Source organism: Dama dama, chromosome 4 (genome assembly GCF_033118175.1).
Source record: "Dama dama isolate Ldn47 chromosome 4, ASM3311817v1, whole genome shotgun sequence".
NCBI lineage: Eukaryota > Metazoa > Chordata > Mammalia > Artiodactyla > Cervidae > Dama > Dama dama.
The window spans coordinates 28160717-28185767 of NC_083684.1; the positions used below are offsets into that span (position 1 = coordinate 28160717).

General features: G+C 43.8%; 1 protein-coding gene across 3 annotated transcripts in view; it reads left to right on the forward strand.

The window, feature by feature from the left end:
- Positions 1-25051, forward strand: part of FTO (FTO alpha-ketoglutarate dependent dioxygenase) — a 414507-nt gene that overhangs the window by 360907 nt on the left and 28549 nt on the right. The window lies entirely within an intron of this gene.

Genomic DNA, 25051 nt, shown 5'->3' on the forward strand with positions numbered 1-25051 from the left:
ATCATGGTACAGGGTCCCTAGATTCATCCTTACAACAAACCTAAGAGGGGATTACTAGTATCTCCATCTTATAGATGGGGAAACTGAGGTTGAGAAAGGTTAAGCAACTTACCCAGGGTCTCAGAAGTAGGAAGTTGCGCTGAGATTTTAATCCAGTCAACGTAGCTTGGAGCCCGCGCTCATAACTAGAACTCTAAAGAAACAAAGTACACTTTCACGAAAAATTAGCAGACTCCTGGGGCATGTATTCTAGAACAACGAAAAGCCGTCACTTAGTGAATCAGATGGGCTCATTTGTATTTCACTCCCAGTCATCCAGGGATGCGAGTTTCAGTGTAATGGCAATTATCTATGGCATGTACTTTATGGAGGTATTTTGTCTGGTCTTTTGCAGCAGCAGAGTACCACTCCCTTGCTGCTATTCATATTTACTTTCTATTCATCATTATCTGCCATTTTGCTAAATAACTATCCTTCCCGGACATAAATCATCTATAAAAATACTCTGGCTCAGAGAAAATTTCGCCCTGGCACTGCAATGATGAGATAACTATTTTCATCTCTTGTTGAAGCATTGAGATTTATTGGCTTTCGATGGGCAGCAGACCAGGCATCACTCTCTGCTAAACAGACTCCCACTTGCATTTATTCTTATTGCATTTAGCGATTCAAAATGGAGCGCTGGGAATCCCTCGAGGGTCCATTCCCAGCCTGGGTGGGGTGTTATTACTTTATATTAGATAAGGGAAGGACACACAAAGAAACATGTGGCGATTCGGATGATTTTTTATTTCCGTTTAGCAGTGATGACAGAATGTCATAGTGAAATGACTTCAAAAGTCATTTTTCCCCACTGCCCCGGTTCTGCAGGCCTGTCCCTTGAGGGCTCTTCCATTGTACAGTGTTATTAATTCTGCTAACTTTCAGACTTCATTGCTGACAACAGGCCTCTTGGCTTTCGCAGCCTATTACATTAAATTTCCCATCAAACCATGTCAGCCTCTGAGGTCACAGATTTCGAGAGAAGCTTTAGATATTTTGCCATCTGACTTCACGGGCAGGTGTTTTCTAAATTGCTTTTAGGTTTGTTTTTCCAGTGTCAGAAATCAGATTGAACTTATTTAAAAAAAAAAAACAAAAACAAAACTCAAGACAGTGAGTGCTCATCAGGGTAAGAACAAAGCGGAGTGCAAGACACGTCTGAACTGGCGCGTGTGTTTGTGTGTGTGCGCACACCCCTGCCTTGCACTTGTATTTCCAGTTGACCTTCCGATAGACTATCATCCCTGACTCCACCTGGTGAGTAGAATGTCTTGTTGACTGTTTTTTTTTTTCCCGCATCTATTGAAGCCCCCAAATGATAGTGTGATGGCCCTGGTGAGCAGGGCTAGGCTCTCCTCACCTTGCTTTTGGAGGGATCTGTGAAACTGTGGGGTGGCATTAGAGGGTCACTGGGCAGGCTGGTGAAAGGATTGTGGGCCTGGTTTGACACTATCATGGCTTAATGTAGAATCTTCGAGCAAGTTCCCAGTGGCAATAAAAACTCCCGTGTTCCCCTTCCTGTGTTAATTTCAGCACACTGTTGTGGGATTAAAATAAAGGAAAGGCAGAAACCTTCCTTCCAACTAACATGGCCACAGGCACCACGTTGCTGTCAAAATTACATTCCGAAGGAAGCGTGGGGAGGAAAATGGAGCCGGGGAGCCCGTCTCAAAACAGAAAAGAAATGAGATGTTATTTTTGAAGCAGTCAGCTCCCGAAAATGATTACAAATCATTTGGCAAATCCAACGTGCCCTCCAAGTCCTTATTTATTATTAGTTCCAGTTAATATCTCTGCTCTAAAAAAATGACAACATTCGGGTCTCAGCTTGCCGGCCGTGGCCGTTCAGATTTACAGGCTTGGCGGGGAGCAGCCTTGAGGTTCCCTCACTGCGTGCTGTATGTGGGCTGGGGAGGGTGGCCAAGTGACAGGCCTTGGGGGCTGGCGAGGAGGGGGGTCATCCACTCTCGGGCCTCCGCAGTGCTAGATGTTCATCACTCGGATGTCCCACCTCCGCGCAGGTGACAAGAGCCTGGGTGCCTTGCGGGCAGGGGTGAATGCCAGCCCCGCCTCCTTTTTCTCTAATTTTTAGAGACCACACATCTCCCCTAAACCCATCCTTAGCTCGCTCTCCACGCAGGAGGAGGTGGCGGAACCAGGCTCGGGCTGGAGAAAAGGATGTGAGTGAGATGAGGCGGTGTCACCGCGCTTCCCCTGCCGGCAGCCGTGAGGAGAGAGAATCATTTGTGGCACTCTGGGGAGAGTTTTGTCACCCTGACAGTAATGCTGTTATGCGCTGGCTTGACACACAGGATGAATCCATAAAGACAGATAAGTAACTGTGAAAGTGGCTGGGGATCAGGCTGAGTGCCACCACTCACCTGCAGTGACAAATAGAGAGTCATGAAGGATTGGAAATCCTGCCCAACACGGAGATCTGTCAGCAAAGAGATGGACGGCAGCCCGGGTGACACCGGCGGCGGCGGGAGTGACGCGTGCGCATGCGTGCCCCGGTGGGGGGCCCGGGGGTCGGCTTCAGAGCCTCTCTGGGGAGGGTGGAGGCTTTTCCCAAGGGGTGTTTGTTGGGGCGGATGGTGGGGGGCAGGGGGGTGGGCAGGAGAGGATTTCAATGCTCTCCCCGTCCTTTTCTTGGTGAAATGAAACTCTGGGTGTTGTGTCTTTTTATTGGTTAAGTTCAGGCCTATTTGGTTAAGAAGGCTGTGTTTCATTTCCATTTTCTTTCCCTGGGATTTTTTTCATACCAATAGGGGTCCCCATCTGCAAATCAAATGAATCCACGTCTTGATAGTTAGCAAAATATGACTGCTAAGCCGCTGATGTCAGGGGCACCAGGCAAAGGGCAGGAGGTAGCCAGGGAGGCGCGGAGGGGATGCTTAAATTTATCTTTTATACTGGAGAGGCTTGTTATTTCTGGCTAAGAATCTGCTTTTCTTCACTGAAAGAGATTCAGAGGGACTCACTGGGGGGGAAAAAAAAACAACAGGCTGTATGCTGGATCTGCTGTTTCCCAGTTGGGCTGGAGATGCAAACAGAACTCTGTGGTCAGGTCCTGAAATCCATTGTGTTACCGTGTGGGATATGCCATCTTTGTTTTAATTATTCTTGAGGTCATTAAAGCCTGGCTGTGTGTCCTGTCATCTTCTTGGAAAGTTATGAAAGAGATTTGAGGTGACAATTAAACATACCCGATAAGAGTGAAGACCTCCTTGGCTCCCTCCCCCCTCAGGGATCGGGGCAAAAGCCATTTAGAGCTCTTCTTTTACCTAGAAGGACTGTTTGACCCCATGGATGAGTGTAACCACATTGGGGATCCAAAGATTTCAGGCAGGGTGGGCCCCGAGTCTTATGTGCAGACTAGCAGGACGGTGAAAGGAAAGCAAACCCATAATCAAGAATCTGTTTTCTGTATCACTGGTGGTGATGTTTGTAAGTGGCACATGGAGGCTCATCTAGCAAACCCTTGTTCTGACTATTTTAATGTCATCATTTTTAAAGAAAAGAATTACCATAATATGTTCTCCCCCCCCCCCCCCCAACAATGAGTCCTCATGACCTGTTCGGCTGATGTCATTTTTGCCACTTACCTTTATCACAGGCAAAGTCTCTTCAGTCACGTCCGACTGTGCGACCCTATGGACCGTATCCCTCCAGGCTCCTCTGTCCATGGGATTCTCCAGGCAAACATACTGGAGTGGGTTGCCATGCCCTCCTCCAGGGGATCTTTCCGACCCAGGGATTGAATCCGCTTCTTTTTTTTTTTTTTGAATCCGCTTCTCTTATGTCTTCTGCATTGGCAGGCAGGTTCTTTACCACTGGTGCCACCTGGGAAGCCCTGAAAATGTCCTTGATTTATGTCAGTTTTACCTACTCTGCTAATTTTACTTCTAGGAGCTTAATCTAGAGCACCTTGTGTTTCTAAAACTCTTGTTTCCTCAAAACTGGTTACATTTAGCTTAAACTATTACTAATGCTGCCACTACTTTGATTGCTACCACTTCTGTTTGAGCTGTATATATTTAAACATTTATTCTCCTCTCTCAGCAGACCCTTGCAATGAGATTTTTCTTTAGAACACCCTGGGGCCTATTTGTTGGTTTTAAGATTCTTTTAGTTTATAATTTGGGGAGGCTAAGATTGTTTTAAAGCCATTCAACGATAATGAAAACAGGTTTTTTTGGGGTGTTTTTTTTTTTTTTTGACCCCAGGTTCTCAGTTTGACATGTTTTGACCCTATCATTCTAGCCATGATTTAAATTCTGAATTTCCAGAAGCCTTATTAAAGATGTCAATTTGTGCCCCCAGAATGGTAAATGTTCCTGTGAACTTTGACTCCTAAAGGAAACTCGATTTTAAAAGAATAAAAGATTTTCCTGATAAATATGTTCCTCATTTTGGGCTAATACTTTCAGTCTGAAGGCTGGAATGGGGAAGGGCCAGCCCGTTCCCTGACCCCATTCGCTCCCTGTTTCTGTGATGCAGTGCTCTTTTACAACCCAGGGCAATCGATTTTTATTTTGCCAAGATCCCTTTTGTAACGGGATGGAAATCTCCCAGTGCATACCTGATTACATAGCCCTGTCTGTGAATTAAAAAAGAGGGTGGACCACTTACCATCATGGAGTTACAGGTGAGCCTGCCAGGTACCCGGAACTCCGGACCCTAAAGGGAACTCTTGGCGTATTTTGTTCATTTGAGAGTCAAGGTCACGCTACTTCTTGGGGCCTTGGTGATGCAATGCAAGCCAGGGGCTTTTCCCAGCTACAGATCTCCTTACTCTGATGTGCACAGATTCTTCTGGAAGTCATCCAGCTCCTTCTTCTCAGTGGATGGCCACAGTGGTCACTGTCAGGGGGCCCAGAGGCCAGGGACAGCTGAGTTGTGCTAATGTTTGTCATAGTTACCCTTTCTCTTCTCCATCTATTTGCTGTTCTTCTGTGTATATGCCAACTTCATGGCCAGGACACCAATTACCAGAATTTGTCACTAAAAATGCATCAGATGGGGCTTCCCTGGTGGTTCAATGGTGAAGAATCTGCCTGCCAATGTAGGAGACATAGGTTTGATCCTTGGTCTGGGAGGACCCCTCAAGCCTTGGGAACAGCTAAGTCCGGGCGTCACAACTTCTGAGCCTGTGATCTGGAGCCCGGGAGCCGCAACTACTGAAGCCCATGTGCCCTAGAACCCACGCTCCGCAACAAGAGACGCCACCTCATTGAGAAGCCTGTGCACCGCAACTAGAGAGTAGCCCCTGCCGTCCGCAAGTACAGAAAAAGCCCGTGCAGCAGTGAAGACCCCGCACAGCCAGTAATAGATAAACAATTTTAAAACTGTATCAGATGATGCTCACATCCTCAGTTTTAGCTCCATACCCAGATTCTCAATGAGAGTGCGTTGGGAGAGAAGTTCCTTTTGGAGAGTTTAACCTACCTTATCACTGGCCCTCCCTGTGTTCACCTAGTCACTGCTCACAGAGATAATTCACCCACCTGTGCTACCTTCCCAGAAATCGAAAAGCGTTTTTTGGTATTAAGATTTTTTTTTAACTTGTTTTTAAAAAATATTTATTTAGTTACTTCTCTGACTGTGTTGGGCCTTAGTTACATCACACGGGATCTTTTGTTGTGGTGCACAGGCTCTGGTTGCAGAGCGCAGGCTCAGTAGTTGGGGCTTGTGGGCTTAGTTGCCCGTGGCATGTGGGATCTTAGTTCCCCGACCAGGGATTGAACCCAAGTGCCCTGCATTGCAACATGGATTCTTTTTTCTCTCTCTCTCGTTTTTAAACTGTAGGGTAATTGCTTTACAATATTGTGTTGGCCTCTGCCATACATCAACATGAATCAGCCACAGTGTACACACGTCCTCTCCCTCCTAAGCCCCCCTCCCATCTCCCACCCCATCGCACCCCTCTAGGTGGTCACAGAGCACCTCAAGGTGGATCCTTAACTGCTAGACCACCAGGGAAGCCCCAAGATGCAATTTTTCAAAATTGATGTGCCCGGCCCATTTTTGTGTCGTGCCCACCAACACTTGACGTTGCCTCAGCCTCCTCACATCCTCTTCACCAATCCGCTTCCGGTCCGAGTGACTGTGAGGGACACTGGTGTCTTTGGGACCCTTGGGCCAGCAGCACCTTTGGAGAGTCTCAAGAGGAGACTTGGCTTCAAATACGAGCACAGCAGAGCTCTTCAGGGTTGACTGTCCACTTTGCACACACTATTATTTTTTGGATCCTCTTAACGTGGTGAGGTGACTAGGCAGATACCATTGCCCCTGCTCTATTACCGGAAAACTTGGAGATGGAGAGGTCCCATTACCGAGTGGCTGGGCTGAATTTCCTGTCCCAGCAGATTTGTGGGCAGTGTTTCCCAGAGTCCTTAGAGCACTCCTTGCCATAGGTGGGACAGGCGATGATGACCCACTTTGCAGAGGGGGAGCCCGAAGCTTAGGGAGGCTGACTAGTTCTCTTGGGGACACAGCAGGTGACAGATGACACAGCTGGGAAACATACCCCAGACCTTCCATCTCTTAGGCCAACACCCTTTGCATTATAGTGGGATTAACCCCGCAATCAACAAAACCTCAAGAACAAAGCTACCCGTAAGTCTCTGTAGAGCATCACCCTTCAGATGATTCCAAATTCCCTTGTCAGTCAAGCCGCAATTCCCTGTGGGGAGATCTCATGAGAAGAAAGTCTTCTTTGGCCAGCTGTTGAGACCAGAACCAGAGAGGGCTTAGTGGGGTGCCCCTCATCTGGGGCGTGCTCACCAATTCACTGGCATCGCAGATGCTGACGACTGGGACCCAAATTCTGGCACTGATTGCCTTTCGCTGACTCACGCCCTGAGTATTTGCAAAGGACAGGGGCTGTAATGCAAAGATGGCGTGGATGAATGAAAGAAGAGTGTCAGGTATTGCTGAGGAAAGGTGTCCCTGGCAGGGGGACAGATTGCAGACGCAGCCATCCCTCAGAGCAGACCCTGGAGGCAGGAGAGAGGGAGGTAGCTGTGGAAGGCTCCCATCCCCGAAGCCCGGGCTAGGATCTTGAATCACAGGGGAAACTACAACAAGGCCAAGTGTGCTGCCTTGCAAAGGTCAGGCTTTAATTACATGCACAGTTAAATGGAAATACTGTAGAGAGGTCACACTCATATTTCTTCAGCCTTCATTAATGTTATTGCTCCATCACTTTCTCTCTCCCTGGGTTTGTAAATGAAAGTTCCTTTAAGTACATTTAAAAGGATTATTTATTTTTAATTGTTTTACCTCTGGAGGGAGAGGTTACCTTTTTTTTTTTTTTTGAGCAGTTAAAAATAAAACTTCACCTATGCATTTCTTGCTAATTTATTTCAAAGCCTGTGCTTTTTATAGTCTTATCTTACTAATGCTTTTGATTAAAACACAAGCAAAAACCAGCCAACATGAACAGGTTGAATGGCACATCTGTGCAGAAGATAGCAGCTCACTTATTTATGGCTCAAAGAAATGGAGCCTAAATGAAGCTAGCTATTGCTGGAGAGTGGATAAGCGGCCATTATGAATTATCCTTAATTATAGCGATTTCCTAAACTAATAAACCTGCTAAATCTTTATTGCAAAGGTTAGTTTACGCAGTGCATATAAAACCCGCATGTGCTTCGAATCAGACACCAGCTGTCTGACAGTGTGTTCCTATTTCCGTGAGTGTTCACATAAATTTTATGTAGGTTATATTAACAGTCAGTCCATATCACTAGCCACAGATGCCAGGAGACATAAAAATTGCTCTCTAGTGAGCCTAAATATCCCTAGAAGCTAGTTGTGTCTAATGTTCCATGTAGTATTTGTACGTGAAAGCACCAGATTGGAAGGTTATTTACAGATGAATATTTCAATCCAGTTAGTTCATATAGGCCTACTTAGCCTTCTTCGCAGGTTTATTTGTATGCTAAATAATTCACCAAAGGTTCTTGTTTACTTTCTATAGTAGTTTCTATGAAATGCAAACAAGGGAGCCAACTTTAGGTGTTCAAAAGGCTAAGCAGCTCTGTTTAAATGCAGGTCAGAGCAGCCAATGCAGGCTTGCCGCCGGCTGTCACTCAGTTTTACCCATTCTTCATCTTCTTCTCTCTTTTTTTTTTTCTCCTTTCCTCCTCCAGATATGACTGGAGCTTGCTGCTTTCATAGGAATTTTTGGCTGGGCTATCTTTAGTCTAAATTTATCTTTTTCAATACCTGCTATAGGCTGCCTTTGGTTTACACAATTACCCACCTGTACCAGCGGCAAAGAACACCTCCTTGGCTTCCCGAAGCTTCCCCATAGTCCTCTGGGCTGACACAAACAGGTCAGTCCTCAGTTGTTGAATGCCCTTGTTTTCTTCCTCTTTTTCCTTTGGCTTTCTTTCTTTTTTTTTTCTGTTTCCTTTTTGTCCTCCATGATTTTTTTTTTTTTTTTTTTCCTGGTACATTTCTAATTCTCAAGATTTGGAAAGACAGCAAGTAGGACCTTTCTCTTTTCCTGGAAAGCCCTGAGCCAACCCGACTTCTGTCACCCTGAAGGACAGAGGCGCCAAGTCCAGTTCTAAATTAAGTCACCTTCCGTGGCCCTTGGGGCATATGTTCACCTGGGTGGGAAGGGTCGTCATCTTCTGAGGTGGCAGTTACCTGGCCCTATTGTTCAGATGTTCCCATGGCTCAGTCTCTATGTGAAAAATACCTCTTTTCTCCCGCTATGTTTTGCAAATGTTTCTGATCCTAAACATTTGCCCCTAAAGAGATTGGAAAATAGCCTCCTTCATTTTCAGCCAGGCACTGCCAAGAAACCGTGAGAGGGTTCAATAGCAGTGCTAACTTTTTATTTAATAATATTGATTTTATCATTTTTACTACTTACAATGGGGATTGGTCTGCTGATAGTTATTTGACCTCCCTTTGTGCATGGCTGTGGAGTGCTTCGTTAAAGCTATCGACATACCTCTCTCTTCCCCCATCCCCTTCCAGCAGCCCATCTCGGCAAATAATATTGAGATGCAGTAACTGTTCCCTGATATTGATCTCAGACCGTGTTCATCACACCCTTCCCAGGGCCAGGCCAAGAGCATCAGCCCCCATTCTGTTAAACCCTTGACTGCTGTAGGCCAAAGTATCATTTCCATCTTCTAAGCGAGAATATCAACCATATATGTTTCAAAAGAAAAAAAATTACCCAGGAAAATGAAAGCATTTTTTGATCTTGATTAGTTTTTATGAATACATAATTAAACTGAACTTTTCAGCTTTATATTGAGCGTTTTCTTTTTTTTTTTAAGGAATACTAGAAGATCCGTGGGTCTCTGAGCTGGTAGGAGGAACTCTGATTACATTTTAAGCCTCCGGGATTCAGAGTTTGGCACATTCAGCCAGACTCAGGGCCTCTCTGACCTTCGGTTCTCAACCAGCTGGGGCTGTTCTCAGCACCTGGACCTGAAAAAAAAAAAGTTCCATGTTTTGCCTCTACGGAATCAGTTGAGATGACAGCACATTTAAAAGAACCAGGGGTTTCACATTCAAGAAGTGGCCAATTTAATCCAGTGATTACAAACACATCTCTCCATAGGAGGGACATGATATAGGTGGATGTGTATATTCACCGAGAAAAATACCAAACACTGAGCCAATAATCGTGGAAATCATAAGTTTTATAGACCAAAAAAAAAAAAAAGAGCAGTAGAAAATTTGCACCAAGAGTGATTATCTCTAAGTGTTGGAATTATATGTGATTTAAATTTTCTGCTATGGGCATTTCTACATTTTCCAAATTTTCTTTTGGAGTTAGAAAAGGAATCCTACTCAGAAGTGTTGTTTTTCAAAATGGAGAGGTTAGTAGGATTGGAACTCCAGAAGTTTCCTGTCTCCCACAGTGAATACTTTAGCCAAGGGTGAAATGGACTCAGTGACTGTGCTCATCTCTGCTCCGAGGTTAGCAAGACAGACCTGACGGTCACTGTGCACCTACTGGTTTGTATTTTGTGAATCTAACGGGGATTGAGCCAACCTTTGCCTTTGAAATGTAGGGCAAAATGGCTGGAAAGATGGGTTTGGGAGTCAGACAGACCTAGGTTTCATTCTTGGTTCTTTCTCTTGCCAGCCAGGCCTTTGAGTAAGTTAACTTTCTCTGTGCCTCCGTCTTCTCCTCTGGAAAATGGACTATTGAGAGGATGCAGTGAGATTCTGTATGTAAGATCTTCACACAATGCATGGCTTCTAGTATTCCATCAGTAAACTGTAATTGTCATACCAGAGCCATAATAGAAATTAGCATACCCACAGTCCACAGGATGGTGATTTTTTTTTTTTCCCCTCCTTAAGCCCAACCAAGACTCAAGTGAGATCAACCCAGTGTCTAATATATTTCAGAATTCCAGGACAACTCTGATTTCCTGTAGCACTCTTTGACTAAAGGCAGTTCATTTTTTAATGTCTATCTAAATGAAACTTTATGTTTTTGTTAGGATTTTTAAAAATTTAAATTATTATTATTATTTTGTTTATTTGGCTGCTCTGGGTCTTAGTTGTGGCATGCAGGATCTTTAGTTGCATCATGCACAATCTAGTTTCCGGATCAGGGATCGAACCTAGGGCCCCACCCCCCACCCCACATTGAGAGCACGGAGTCTTCACCACTTCCCTAGGGCTTCCCTAGTGGCTCAGATGGTAAAGTGTCTGCCTACAATGCAGGAGACCCAGGCTCAATCCCTGGGTTGGGAAGATCTCCTGGAGAAGGAAGTGGCAGCCCACTCCAGTACTCTTGCCTGGAAAATCCCATGGATGCAGAAGCCTGGTAGGCTATAGTCCATGGGGTCGCAAAGAGTCAGACACAACTGAGCGACTTCACTTACTTCACCACTGGACCACCACAAAGTCCCATCATTAGAGGATTTTTTAAAGAAACAAACATTTGTATCAGGAAAAAAGAAAACCTTATAGGCCTTTATTTGTGGTTCTGAAACTGTGATCACCATTCTGAGAGTTCTTTAGCATAGAATATACTCCTCCCCCAAACATATGTACAAGACGTGCACACATGTACACATGCACATGAACACATGTGCACACACATGCACACACGTGTACACAGGCACGCACACATGCAAACACACACACCTCCTCTCTGAAGCAAGGATTCTTCCAGAGAAACGCTAGACAGACGTAACTGGAACCCTCAGACTGTCATCTCATTTTTGTCCTAGGGTCAGTTTTGCTATTCTCTCTGTATGGTCAGAAGCACTTTCTACTACGAAGGACAGCAGAGGTTCTTCCCTGCAGGCAGCCATTTTCAGGGCTGAAAGCAGAGTATAAAAAAGCGGCTAAATTAGAGACTTCACACAGTTGCTGGAACCGGCTTAATGAGAGACAGCGAACATTTTGCAGGCTACTGAACTTCTGAAATGTGACAATCCAAGCAAATGAAATCATGGTACCTCTCATTGTAGTTTAATTGGACTCAAACTTGGCACGAGGGGCTTGCTGAAAGCTGTGTTCCAGGAGACAGACAGGAATCGTGCACCAACGAATTCAGCCTACACCACGCATCATCTTACGAGCACCCGAGCTCCTCGCGGCTCTCAGGACGGACTCTTGCAGTCAGGAGAGAGAACCACAGCGAATGAAAGCAGAGATGATGAGGCCGGCCGAGCCCTGGCCTGCTGAATGGCATACCTGTCACCCCGAGTTACGCACTCGAAACAGCTCAGCCTCGTGGCAGCCCGTACAGCCCAATTTATTTTAAAGAGGCGAAAAGAAGTGAAACAAACTTAGGCCCTCTCTTCTGCCTGTTAGGGTGTCAAGATATCAGTGTCAAGGAGCCCTCTTCACAGAAGGGTGAGGGTGAGCTGAGCATAAACACTAACAAGAGAAGGGCTTAGCACAGGCCTCCTGTGGAGTGGAGCTAAATGGAATCCCAAAAAGCAGAAAATTACCATAGCTGTCAGGAGTGGGACCAGAGTCCTGTCAGGCAACAGTCAAGGGAGTGAAACTATGAGAGGGGAAGGTGCATTTGGAGACAGGATGATCTGAAGAATCATACTGTTTGGGGATGTACCTGTCTGGAGTCAGGAGACCCTCAGAAAGCTTAGGGGGGTCTCTCGGCTTCCTCATTTCGCCCCCGTGTCCTCTGAGTTCTCAGGGTTGAAACTGAGTATAGGATCCCAACCTCTTCTGGTCTAACCATCCCGCCTGACCACTCGAGCCCATGTGTCCTGTTTATTAGGGCTTCAAGTTCTCGCCGGTGAGTCTAGGGAGGGTGGACAAATGGGGTGCCGGCATGTAACAGGCCATCCTGGACATTGATTTTTGAAGGTTCATTAGATAAATGCTGACATCAGAGATTGATGTCTCTTTAAACCAGTACCTACTGCAGGGGTGTCTAGGGAATCAAAAATATTGATGTAACATGTTTGAGCAGAAGGCCCACTGGAGAATTCCCCTGCCTAAATGGGATCCATCAATTTAGACTTTCTTTAATTATTCTAATTTGGTGCATCCCATCAGAAGGGGAGTTTGTGTGCAGATCTGGTTTTTATGGAGAAGGCTGCTCCCACTTTAGGGGCCAAGGAAAGCCAGCCAGGGTGTGTGTGGATCTATTTTTCATTGTTGTTTTGAGCCGCTGTTTAGTAATTAAAATTTTTGATCATAGCCTGATTTTCCCATACAGTGTGGCCGTGAAATTGACAAGGGACTGATTAATGGGCCGACCCTGGGGCCAGGAGGCTACTGGGTTGTTCTCTCGTGGAAGGCATGCCGGCAAAATAAAGTTGATGGTTTTGTTTGTGTTTAACCCTTCACCTTGGCACTATCAATAGATTGAAGACATCATTTGTATCTGCAAGTGTTTCTTTAATTAAGACCTTCTAAAAATCTTTCCTATTGATTCATTCCATTATCCTATTGATTAACTGCAGTGGATCATGTACTCGGTCTTCAGTGGAAGGCAACAGTCTGGGCCGGCTGTCATGACTACAGATGCGGACCACAGGCGGCTAGCATCCAACACCCAGGGCCGGCAGGAGTGTCTTGCGTTCTAATGAGGCATCGGCAGTGGCTCGGTGGGGCTCGCTGAACACCGCGGAGAAAGCCAGTTGTCTCCTGCTGGAGGGGTGGCCAAGCATAAAGCATTCCTTCTAGTCATTTATAAATGCAGCCGCTTAGCGAGCTAGGGTCTGAGGAGGTGGGTGGGTGGGGGTGGGGGGCGGTGCGGCTCTCAGGCTTGAGAGGAGGATGGGAATGGCAGATTCTGCTCTGCATTTGAAAATTTAAGCTTTGGGACAAAAGCAGTCTCAGAAATCTCGGTGTGAGAGAGGCATAGCTCAGGGAAGAGATATTCCGTCTTCCCCTTGCCCAGGCTGCAGCTCTGTGCCCCTCCCCCAATGTTAATCCGCCTCCGCACCAGACTGGCTACCGGTGCCTCAGTGGGTTTCCTGTTTTAGAGGAGCTTCCCCATCTTCAGGGTTCCCTGGTGTTTCAGTGGTAAAGAATTCACCTGCCAGTGCAGGAGGCCCAGGTTCGATCCCTAGTCTGGGAAGATCCCCTGGAGGAGGAAATGGCAACCCACTCTAGTATTCTTGCGTGGAGAATCCCATGGACAGAGGAGCCTGGCAGGCTACAGTCCACAGGGTCACAAAAATCAAACATGACTTAGCAGCAACAACCCATCTTCATAGTTCAGAAAGAAGAGCTGGCCACTTTTACCTTCTGCCTAGACATGAGTCTAAACCATCCCCTGGTATTAAAAATGAAGAAATCCGCAGCTGAGCTAGTTCTTACACTTTGTATTTTGAAACATGCCTTAATATTGATGGTCATAATGAATTATTCTAGCTGGAGTTTGAGGACAGAAGGACTTTACAAGGCTATAGCTTGGAATTCTGTGGTATGCAAAATCAAATGAGATAATATGCAAATGAGATAAAGCACTCAGCACATAGTGAGTGCTCAATCAGTAGACCAATGACTTTTTTTTTTTAACCTTATTTATTTATTACTTATTTTTGGCTGTGCTGAGTCTTTGTTGCTATGCAGGCTTTCTCTAGTTGCTGCAAGCAGGGGCTCCCCTTCATTATGGTGGGCAGGCTTCTCATTGCAGTGGCTTCACTTGTTGCCGAGCACAGGCTCTAGGCGTGCTGGCTTCAGTAGTTGTGGTGCACAAGCTTAGTTGCCCCACGACAACTAGGGAACCTGCGCCCCCTGCATTGGCAAGTGGACTCCCAACCACTGGACCGCGAGGGAAGTCCACCAATAACTGCTGACCTGCCCAATACTCATTTTTCTTCTTTTCATACATGTCCTATTCCATTCCTTATGCATTCCCTTCCTCCCCATCCTTCAAATTAGACCAGAACTGATGGCCTTCCTCAAGGATCAGGAGGCCTTTCTTCCCAAGTGGAATCCAGCAGAAAATAAAAAAAAAAAAAAAATGCAGAAGCACAGATGCTGGGCAGGAGGCAGATAAAGTTAGAGAAGATAAGAGGATCTCTCTCTGCCCTGACTCTTTAGTTGGCAAATTAATGAATTTTCACTCTCAGAGTGGAAAATCCTGTGACTGTGAAACATCTCACCTCTTAAGCAAGGTCGTAATGGTCATCATCTTCACGGTCAAGCTAGGTGGGCCTGGGATTTCAGTAGTGGGTGTGATCCCTAAGTTCATGCCAGGGCTTCGCAGACCCTGAAAAAAAGAAATCAGAATGTGCCTGTGTATTTGTGTTTGGGGTTGAGAAAGGTGTGATAATGGCTGAGAGAAACTCTTCTTCTGAATATGAATATTTAAAATAAAAATTTCCCCATTGACAGAATTTTAAAATCAGAATTAAGTGCACATCCTTGCTGGTTTGTGTTTCTCCTATGGACTGTTAGGACAGCCAGTTGTTTGTGCTAAACCAAATGCTCAGTTTCCCTTGGCACCAAATGTCATGTTTTGGGTGTCCTGCGTTCTGTCCAGCACGTTAACATTGTAAAATGAACAAACTATGGGGCCTGACCAGCCTAACATCCAGGTCCAGCCTTGTCAACTTTTAAAAATGCCTAATTTCCATGTATCTGTAAAGTTTGCCATTGTGTATATACCCCAGACTCTTTTTCTTCAGAAAAGAAATTTATGTAGATCTAAGTGTACTTTCCATAAGGGAAATTATTTCAAAAATAGGGTAGGGAACATTTAAAAATAAACAGTATCTCTGAGTTTCCTTTTTCCATGAGCATGTTTTAAATAAGCATGTAATCTTCACTTTATTGAATCACTTTTTAAAAGTTAAAGATGTATAGATCTGAAAAGAGATGTCTCCTATAATCCCATCACCTTGAGATAACCACTATGAATATTTTCTAGTGTATTGTCTCTCAGTCTTTTTAAAATACATATATACCCATGTATATACTTTTTTAAAACAAATGAAATATAGTTGCTTTATGATGTTGTGTTAGTTTCAGGTGTATAGCAAAGTGATTCAGTTATATGTGTGCCTGTATATATATATTCTTCTTCAGATTCTTCTCCGTTATAGGTTTTTACGAGATACTGAATATAGTTCCCTGTGCTATTTAGCAGGTCCTTGTTGTTATGTATATACTTATTAAAGCAAAATTATAATTTTTTTCACTTATTATATCATAAGCAGTTTTTCATATCTTTAAATATTCCCTGAGAACATGATTGTTAATAGAAACTAGAATTCCCTTCTATAGTATTAACCCAGTTATTAATTTCATTTTTCTCCTGTTGTTGAATACTTAGGTTAATTTCTATTTTTTTTCTGTGTTATATAAAGCACCAGGATAAGTATTCCTGTCTGAAATTTATGTGTGTGTGTATCACCTTAAATTACTAGAAATTGAATTATTGAGTCAAAGAATATGCACATTTTAAGAGTTTCTAATACATGTCACCGAAATATTCTTCCAAAAGGTTGAACTGATTATATAGCTTCCCCCAGTAGTCTGTGAGCATGCCTGTGTGTGTGTGTGTGTGTTTTCATTTTGACAGATTAGGAAAACAGTGTCTCCTTGATTTCATTTACAGTTTTTTGATTACTAATGAGGTAGAAGTGTTTTCTTCTATTTCAACAGTTATTTACATGTCTTCTTCTTTTTTTTTTTTTTACATGTCTTCTTTTGTAAAATATTTGTCCAGTTCTTTTGCCCATTTTTATTGAAGTGCTTGGCTTTTTCTAATTGATTTGAAGAATTGTTTTCTTTTCAGTTAAAAATTGTGGCTCTTTTCATAGATAATCAGATGAGATTGCTATAGACAGTCCAGTTAGATTCTTCATGAAGACATTAAGTTATATTTGGAGTGTCTTGATAATGGCAGTATTATTCATGCACTTCTTACTTTTTAAAAAATGGCTGTTTGCCGCTGATAAAAAAGATATATGGGAAAGAATCTGACAGTGTCAATCCAGCTCGAGTTAACTATCCCAGGACACTACCAGCATTTTATTACAGTTGTCAAAAAAAGGAAAAAAACCCAACAATTTTATTGTTTTGATTATTGAGACCCAGCCACAGATCAACTGAGCAATTAAAATCTCTAAATAACGTTCTCTGAATTGTCAAACAAAGGATTCGTTCCCAGTGGAAAGGACTTTTTTGAAAGAAGATAGTTTTCACTGTAATGTCTGTGCCAGTAAATGGTCGCACTAATTGGAATATACAGAAATATTTTACCAGTTTAACAATGCATGACATCCTAATAAGATTGTGATGACAAGCTTTTCTTTTTATGAAAGGTGATGCTACTGCTTGCTTCTAATATACATGGGCTCATGTGTCTTTTTATGACATGTTATAAATGAAATGTTTAGTAGAAATTAATCTGCCCTTGTCAAATCTTTCCTGTATATGAAATTACGTTTTAAAAGCAGGACAACAGAATCTTGATTTCTGTTGTTTTCATTTAAGTGCTCAGAATATTAATAATATATTTTAAGGCATCTTGGAATGGGATAGAAAAGGATGACGATTAAATGCATATTAAACTGCTTGTCCCAAATCTCACTCATCTGCTACTAGAATGTGTGAAGCTGGATTCCCCGTCTTGCCCTAGCTCAGATGGCTGGCTGAGTGCAGGCTTGGGACAGTTAATGACAATCTTCCAAGACAAGCAGGACTTCACATCAATATCCCTCTCTCTGATAATCTATATACTCTGGAGGTGGTGAGCCCTGGCAGGGTTTTGATGATTTTATGATGGCTTGTGTATATTTACAGTGTGTTTAAAATACTCTTTTTAATTATCATTTGAGTGACAAAGCTTAATCTTTCGATCTTTATCTGCACCTCCTGCTGATGTATGTTTGTTGGGTAACTAAAAAGCGGAAATTTACTAAAGCCCGAGCTTTACGCCAGTAATAAGACTGAGGAGTCAATAGATGATTAACCTGCCTTTCTCCTCTTTATGAGAATAAAGGAATCACTTTAAAAAATCTTTGAAGGTGGCCGAGGTTTTTCAAAACCGCCTCCTAGAAACACATAACAGCCATGCAGCACTGGGCAACATCTGAATCGCAGAAAGCAAGCATGTATGGAAAAGAATATTTAAAATATCATTTGAATACTGTTCTTCAAGTACATTGATGTAAACCCTCCCATTGAAACTGTCTATATCCTAAGCATTTCATATACACATACATGTTTATGAATGTATATGTAACACATGTATGTATACATTGTGCTATGTATATGTTACATACATACAGATTATCTTGTGGAGTTAGGTAGCCTGTCGGATTGGATATTGATATTTTGTTAGATTTTAGGGGCTAAATAAATACGACATAGTCATAATTCAGCCTATCATAGCTACGTCTTAAAATGTTCCCTTTGTATTATTTCACTTGAAATGAGATGAAAGCCTGGGGTTATTGGTCCTTGGCGCAAAAGAGTAAAGACACATATGTTAATAATGGATGCCAAGAATTTAGAATGAAGTATTGAACCTCTGTCTTGGTTTTCCAGAAAGATGAGACACAACCACTAGTCTTTTTGAAAGCTCTTGTTTCTGATAGTAATAGGTCAGAATTTTAAGCAAAAGCAAAGAAAAACAATTCCCAGTAACTGGCCTGTGTGGTTACTGACATGTGTGATTCTCTGATAAAGTTACTGATCGTCATCTTCGGCATATATAAAGGACCTGCAGGCTGCCTAAGCCTCCTCTCAAAGAAATCTTAAAAATCATGGATTGATTTGCAGATTTAGTAGGATATTAAAAGCTGATGTTGTGCCTGAATAAGATAAGCATTCTATATTAGACTGTCCTGGAGAAAACCCTCATGTGGCTAGGTGATTTTATTGACATCTTGGAACCAAAGACCATAAATTCTGCTATCGGGCAATATACCGTCCTAAGAAATAGACATCATGGATTCCAAAGCTGCCTCTGGGAGCCCAGTAGACACAGCATGGAGTCAGATAAAGCATTAAATCCCAGACCCAGCCCAACATCTGCAGCCTTGTCACCTCTTTCAGCCTGGTTTATTGGTAAGCTTGGCTGCCATTTGTAACCCATCCATGCCCTTGAGCAGGTTGTCGCTAACACCACCAGTGAGTCATACCCAAGGCCAAGTGTACATCCCTAGCGGCCCCCTCTGCACCCCACCCCACAGCTACTCCTATCAAAATGATACTTATCCTGTGGTTGTCACGTGGAGATTTAGGCAGCAACAGTAGAATTTGTGCCAAGAGTTGAGCTAAACTTATCAAGGCAGAAAACTTATCAAGTCCCCTTGGTTAGGCAAGTACTCATTTTTCGAGAAATCATGAAAGGCCCAAAGCATGGTAAGCTGGAAAAAAAAGCAGATAGCAGGACAGAGGTAGATGAGGGGTTGGGTGTGGGGAGCTGAGTCTGAAGGAAGAGGCTGGCAAGGTCTGGAGGCCAGAATGGCAGGCCGTTGCAAGGATCCAGATTGAGTGGAAAGGCTCCGACTGAAGTTCTAGGCCAAAAGGTGTTTGGAAACTGGACCAGAATGTCTTAACCATGAAAAACTGAAATCAACTTAAAAGCTGGGCAGTGACATGCCAAGGGTGGGGCACTGCGAGGGTCCACCCCAGCTCTCCCGCTCAGAACCCTTCCATGCTGGCAGGAAAGGGCTGCATTGTCTATAGAAGGTTGAAAAACAATGACAAAACAGATAAGAGTCTATCTGCCTTTCGTTATCACCATTCTCTGTCAGTTCTAAACAACAGCCATGATGGAATACGCCTTCCTCTCTAAAGAAATCTTGTCTAACATCCATCCAATTTCTGAATTACTCCTGAAGTTTACTCATGTATGTACAAACATCAGATTAGCACATTTTAGTAAGACATCCTTTAAAAAACATTGTGTTCAGCATAGACATCCACTCAGAGAATTTGTGCAGTCAACAGCTGACATCCACTCATTTGTGCAGTCAACAACTGACACGTACGTACTCAACTGTACCCATTCATCTCAAGAGTAACTTCATCACTTACACTTCAATCATTTGGGAATGACTGAACCTTGCTTCAGGTGTGGTATACATGCTTGCCATATTCCTGCATCTAAACAGAAGATGGGAAATAAACAGTGATCAACGAGACCAGAAAATAATTGGGGTACTTCAACTCCTCCATACCGTGTGACCGCTTGAAGTTTTTCTTTTTTGTTTAAAATTTAAAGCTGTGAAACAGCTGATGAATCTGTGTAATAGTTTTTATTTGGTAAATGAAACTTTCACTTCCCTAGGTAAACTATTTTATTGAATTTGAATCACATTTTGAAGTTAAATATATTCTTTAATTGTTCGTTGATTATTTTAAATTGAAGACTAAATCAAGGAAAATATTATTACTGATTATAATATGCTAATTATTGAGAAAATTTTATGATATAGAGGCAAGGGGTATGAAAAATGATTTGCTTCAGCTGTCACATATGCTAAGTATGTCCCTGGAGATGGGGTAGTATTTATGAGTACCGAGTGAATTCAGTCCCTGGAGAAAGGGGATGGCTACCCACTCCAGTATTCTTGCCTGGAGAATTCCATGGACAGAGGAGCCTAGCAGGCTACAGTCCATGGGGTGGCTAAGAATTGGACACACTGAGTGACTAACGCTACTACAGTGAATTCAGAGCCTGTTGATATAATCAATAATAATAAGGAAACATATGCACAGGATGACCAAACCCAAAAAGAACTTGATTCTGGACTTTGTGATCTGATATCGCCTGATATTGTTTGCATCTAATCTGGCCCCCAAAGTGAAGCCAGGAATGCTATCACAGAAGGAGACACATCCATCAGTTTACCTAGAGTTCAGTTCAGTGCAGTTCAGTCTCTCAGTCATGTCCGACTCTTTGCGACCCCATGGACTGCGGCACGCCAGGCCTCCCTGTCCATCACCAACTCCTGGAGTTTACTCAAACTCATGCCCATCGAGTCGGTGATGCCATCCAACCATCTCATCCTCTGTCATCCCCTTCTCCTCCTGCCCCCAATCCCTCCCAGCATCAGGGTCTTTTCCAGTGAGTCAGTTCTTCACATCAGGTGACCAAAGTATTGGAGTTTCAGCTTCAGCATCAGTCCTTCCAATGAATATTCAGGGCTGATTTCCTTTAGGATGGACTGGTTGGATCTCCTTGAAGTCCAAGGGACTCTCAAGAGTCTTCTCCAACACCACAGTTCAAAAGCATCAATTCTTCGGAGCTCAGCTTTCTTTATAGTCCAACTCTCACATCCATACATGACCACTGGAAAAACCGTAGCTTTGACTAGATGGACCTTTGTTGGTAAAGTGATGTCTCTGCTTTTTAATATGCTGTCTAGGTTGGTCACAACTTTCCTTCCAAGGAGTAAATGTCTTTTAATTTCATGACTGCAGTCACCAACTGCAGTGATTTTGGAGCCCCCAAAAATAAAGTCTGACACTGTTTGCACTGTTTCCCCATTTGCCATGAGGTGATGCGACCAGATGCCATGATCTTAGTTTTCTGAATGTTGAGCTTTAAGCCAACTTTTTCACTCTCCTCTTTCACTTTCATCAAGAGGCTCTTTAGTTCTTCTTCACTTTCTGCCATAAGGGTGGCGTCATCTGCATGTCTGAGGTTATTGATATTTCTCCTGGCAATCTTGATTCCAGCTTGTGCTTCATCCAGCCCAGTGTTTATCATGATGTACTCTGCATATAAGTTAAATAAGCAGAGTGACAATATACAGACTTGACGTACTCCTTTCCCAATTTGGGACCAGTCTGTTGTTCCATGTTTAGTTCTAACTGTTGCTTCCTGACCTGCATGTAGATTTCTCAAGAGGCAGGTCAGGTGGTCTGGCATTCCCATCTCTTTCAGAATTTTCCACAGTTTATTGTGATTCACACAGTCAAAGGCTTTGGCGTAGTCCATAAAGCAGAAATAGATATTTTTCTGGAACTCTCTTGCTTTTTCGATGATCCAGTGGATGTTGGCAATTTGATCTGTGGTTCCTCTGTCTTTTCTAAAACCAGCTTGAACATCTGGGAGTTCACGGTTCACATACTATTGAAGCCTGGCTTAGAGAATTTTAAGCATTACTTTATTAGCATGTGAGATGAGTGCAATTGTGTAGTAGTTTGAGCATTCTTTGGCATTGCCGTTCTTTGGGATTGGAATAAAAACTGACCTTTTCCAGTCCTGTGGCCATTGCTGAGTTTTCCAGATTTCTGGCATATTGAGTGTAGCACTTTCACAGCATCATCTTTTAGGATTTGAAATAGCTCAACTGGAATTCCATCACCTCCACTAGCTTTGTTTGTAGTGATGCTTCCTAAGGCCCACTTGACTTCATATTCCAGGATGTCTGGCTCTAGGTGAGTGATCACACCATCGTGATTATCTGGGTCATGAAGATCTTTTTTGTACAGTTCTTCTGTGTATTCTTGCCACCTCTTCTTAATATCTTCTGCTTCTGTTAGGTCCATACCATTTCTGTCCTTTATCGAACCCACCTTTGCATGAAATGCTCCCTTGGTATCTCTAATTTTCTTGAAGAGATCTCTAGTCTTTCCCATTCTGTTGTTTTCCTCTATTTCTTTGCACTGATCACTGAGGAAGGCTTTCTTATCTCTCCTTACTATTCTTTGGAACTCTGCATTCAAATGGGTTTATCTTTCCCTTTCTCCTTTGCTTTTTACTTCTTTTCTATTCACAGCTATTTGTAAGGGCTCCTCAGACAGCCATTTTGCCTTTTTGCATTTCTTTTTCTTGGGGATGGTTTTGATCCCTGTCTCCTGTACAATGTCACCAACCTCCGTCCATAGTTCTTCAGGCACTCTGTCTATCAGATCTAGTCCCTTAAATCTATTTCTCACTTCTACCATATAATCGTTAGGGATTTGATTTAGGTCATACCTGGATGGTCTAGTGGTTTTCCCTACTTTCTTCAATTTAAGTCTGATTTTGGCAATAAGGAGTTCATCATCTGAGCCACAGTCAGCTCCCAGTCTTGTTTTTGCTGACTGTATAGAGCTTCTTCATCTTTGGTTGCAAAGAATATAATCAGTCTGATTTCGGTATTGACCATCTGGTGATGTCCGTGTGTAGAGTCTTCTCTTGTGTTGTTGGAAGAGGGTGTTTGCTATGACCAGTGCGTTCTCTTGGCAAAACTCTGTTAGCCTTTGCCCTGCTTCATTATGTACTCCAAGGCCAAATTTTCCTATTAGCTAGAGTTAGAGAATAAAATTAAATGAGGAACAGGCTATTTGTTGGTGGTCACCCTGGGAAAAGCATGCAGAGCCCACCAAGGAACTCTTATGGAGTGGGGCAACTCAGGAGACGACAAGGAAGCCCTGCTCAACCAAGGCCCTTCTGAACTGAGAATTCAGAAAGCAAAATGGCAGCATCCTAGAAGACACGAGACAACCAGTGGATGGTGCTGGCCACAGACATGGGCTGGCTCTTTCACAGCCCAGCGAGCTGGCGCAGAACGTAACAGAGATGAATGAAGCCCGCCGAGCGTGGAGTGGTGGGATTTGATTCACACTGGAGCACGTGTGTCCTGTCTAAAGGGGGGCAGCCACTCCTCAGCTCCCCCCAGTTATCATCCTGGGGGGATATTGACCCAGATAAGCATGTCTTTTGGTTTTTCAAGCAAAGCCAGGCATCTGACTGTTTGAGCAAAATCTCTAGATTTCTTTTTCCTTTTCAAGAAACAACTGATTCAGTTCTTTAAAAAAAAAAAAAAAAAAGTATAAAAGCCAAAACTATTGGGGCCTCAGTAAATATCTGGGAGCAAATGTCACCCTTGAGCCACCATTTTGTCACCTCTGCACCAGAGCCTTACACTGTTCCTGCCATTCTCACGTGATGCCAACCATAGGATGAAGTCATGCCTTGAAATACTAGAGAGGGCTAAGAATCACATTTAGGAGGAAAGTAGAGACAACTCTTGACCTAAAGACAGTGATGGGGACTTCTCTGGTGGTCCAGTGGTTAAGCATCCGCCTTGCGGTGCAGGGGATGTGGGTTCAATCCCTGGCTGAGGAACTAAGATCCCACATGCCACAGAGCAACTTAGTGCAACTAGTTGCTTGCAACTAGTGAGTCCACGCACCACAACTAGAGAGTCTGTGCACCTCAACGAAGAATCGCAAGTGCTGCAACCAAGGCCAGCACAGCCAAATAAATGAAATAAGTTAATTAAAAAAAAGATAATGCTGGAATAACTGTCACAAAAACTGTCACAGCTTGCAGTCACCAGGGCTTCCCAGGTGGCTCAGGCAGTAAAGGATCTGCCTGCAATACAGGAGACGTGGGTTCGATCCCTGGGTTGGAGAAGGGAATGGCAACCCACTGCAGTATTCTTGCCTGGAGAATCCTATGATCAGAGGAGCCTGGTGGGCTATAGTCCATGGGGTCACAAAGAGTCAGACACGACTGAGCAATAACACTTCCACTCACACTTGCAGTCACCAAGCCCCAGGGAAGACATTACGCTGAGAATCATAGCTGTCATCTGTTGAGCTCAGGACTCTGTGCCAGGCATTGGGCTCTCCTACCCTTCACAGCTGTGACCTTGGGGAGTCTTCAAAGCAGTGCCATGAAATGGACTTTCATTTCCCCACTTAGGGATAAGGATGCTCAGCAAGATTTTGTCATTTTCCCAAGTTCAATCATACAGTCAGGACTCCAGCCCATGCCTGTCTTGGACTTTAGAGCTCAAGGTCTCAACCCCTGAGCCTAAGCTGCCCAGTGGTGTGGGGCCTCTGTTCACTACACTAGGACGCCAGAGCCAGGTTGCCTTGAATGCCACCCATCACCCAGGAGCGGCTTCCCCGGGAACACAAAGGTAACAGTCTCCTTCCATGCTTTTTGTCACCTGGTCAATAATTGTTTGAACACCAAAGCTGGCCACCACCCTTGTCCCTTTATGGAAGCTTCTCTTTAGCAAAAGCCCTTGGGAGAAGGGACCAACTCAGACAGTTTGGCCCTGGAGCACTTGCGTCAGCGTTCTCCTGCAAGAATATACTTTGACTTATGCATTGCTTGCTTAATAGACCACAAAAGTCAACATCCCTCTGGAAGAACAGCTCGTGCTCGGAGGCATCACGGGGCCTCAGAAGATCCTGTTGGGGCAGGATGTTGTGTAAAACCCACAACTGGAGCTAAACCCCTGTCTTCTCATTATAATGTTAATATTTAAGAAAGCTTTAGAGACCGCCTCTGTGCTTTCTCCAAAAAAATGGGGTTGGGATTTTTCTTTCCCCTATTTTGCTTTTCAGATCTGGAAGCACATCAACATTTTTTTTTTTTTTTCAACAAAAGAATGTGTCTCTTGTCCCTGGGTCTGGCAAGGAGGCAGAGAAGAAGCCAGTGTGTAGAGGGTAGGGAGGGAAGGTGACTCATAGACCGTAGCTCCCATTGGAAAGAGATACAGGCAGAGGGGCTCCTGGGGCTGTCTGAAGCCCCGCCTTTCCAAAGGAGGCAATGAGATCTTATTTCAGATCGTGTCCGCATTCTATTTTCCAGGAACCTTGTGGCAGGTCCCCA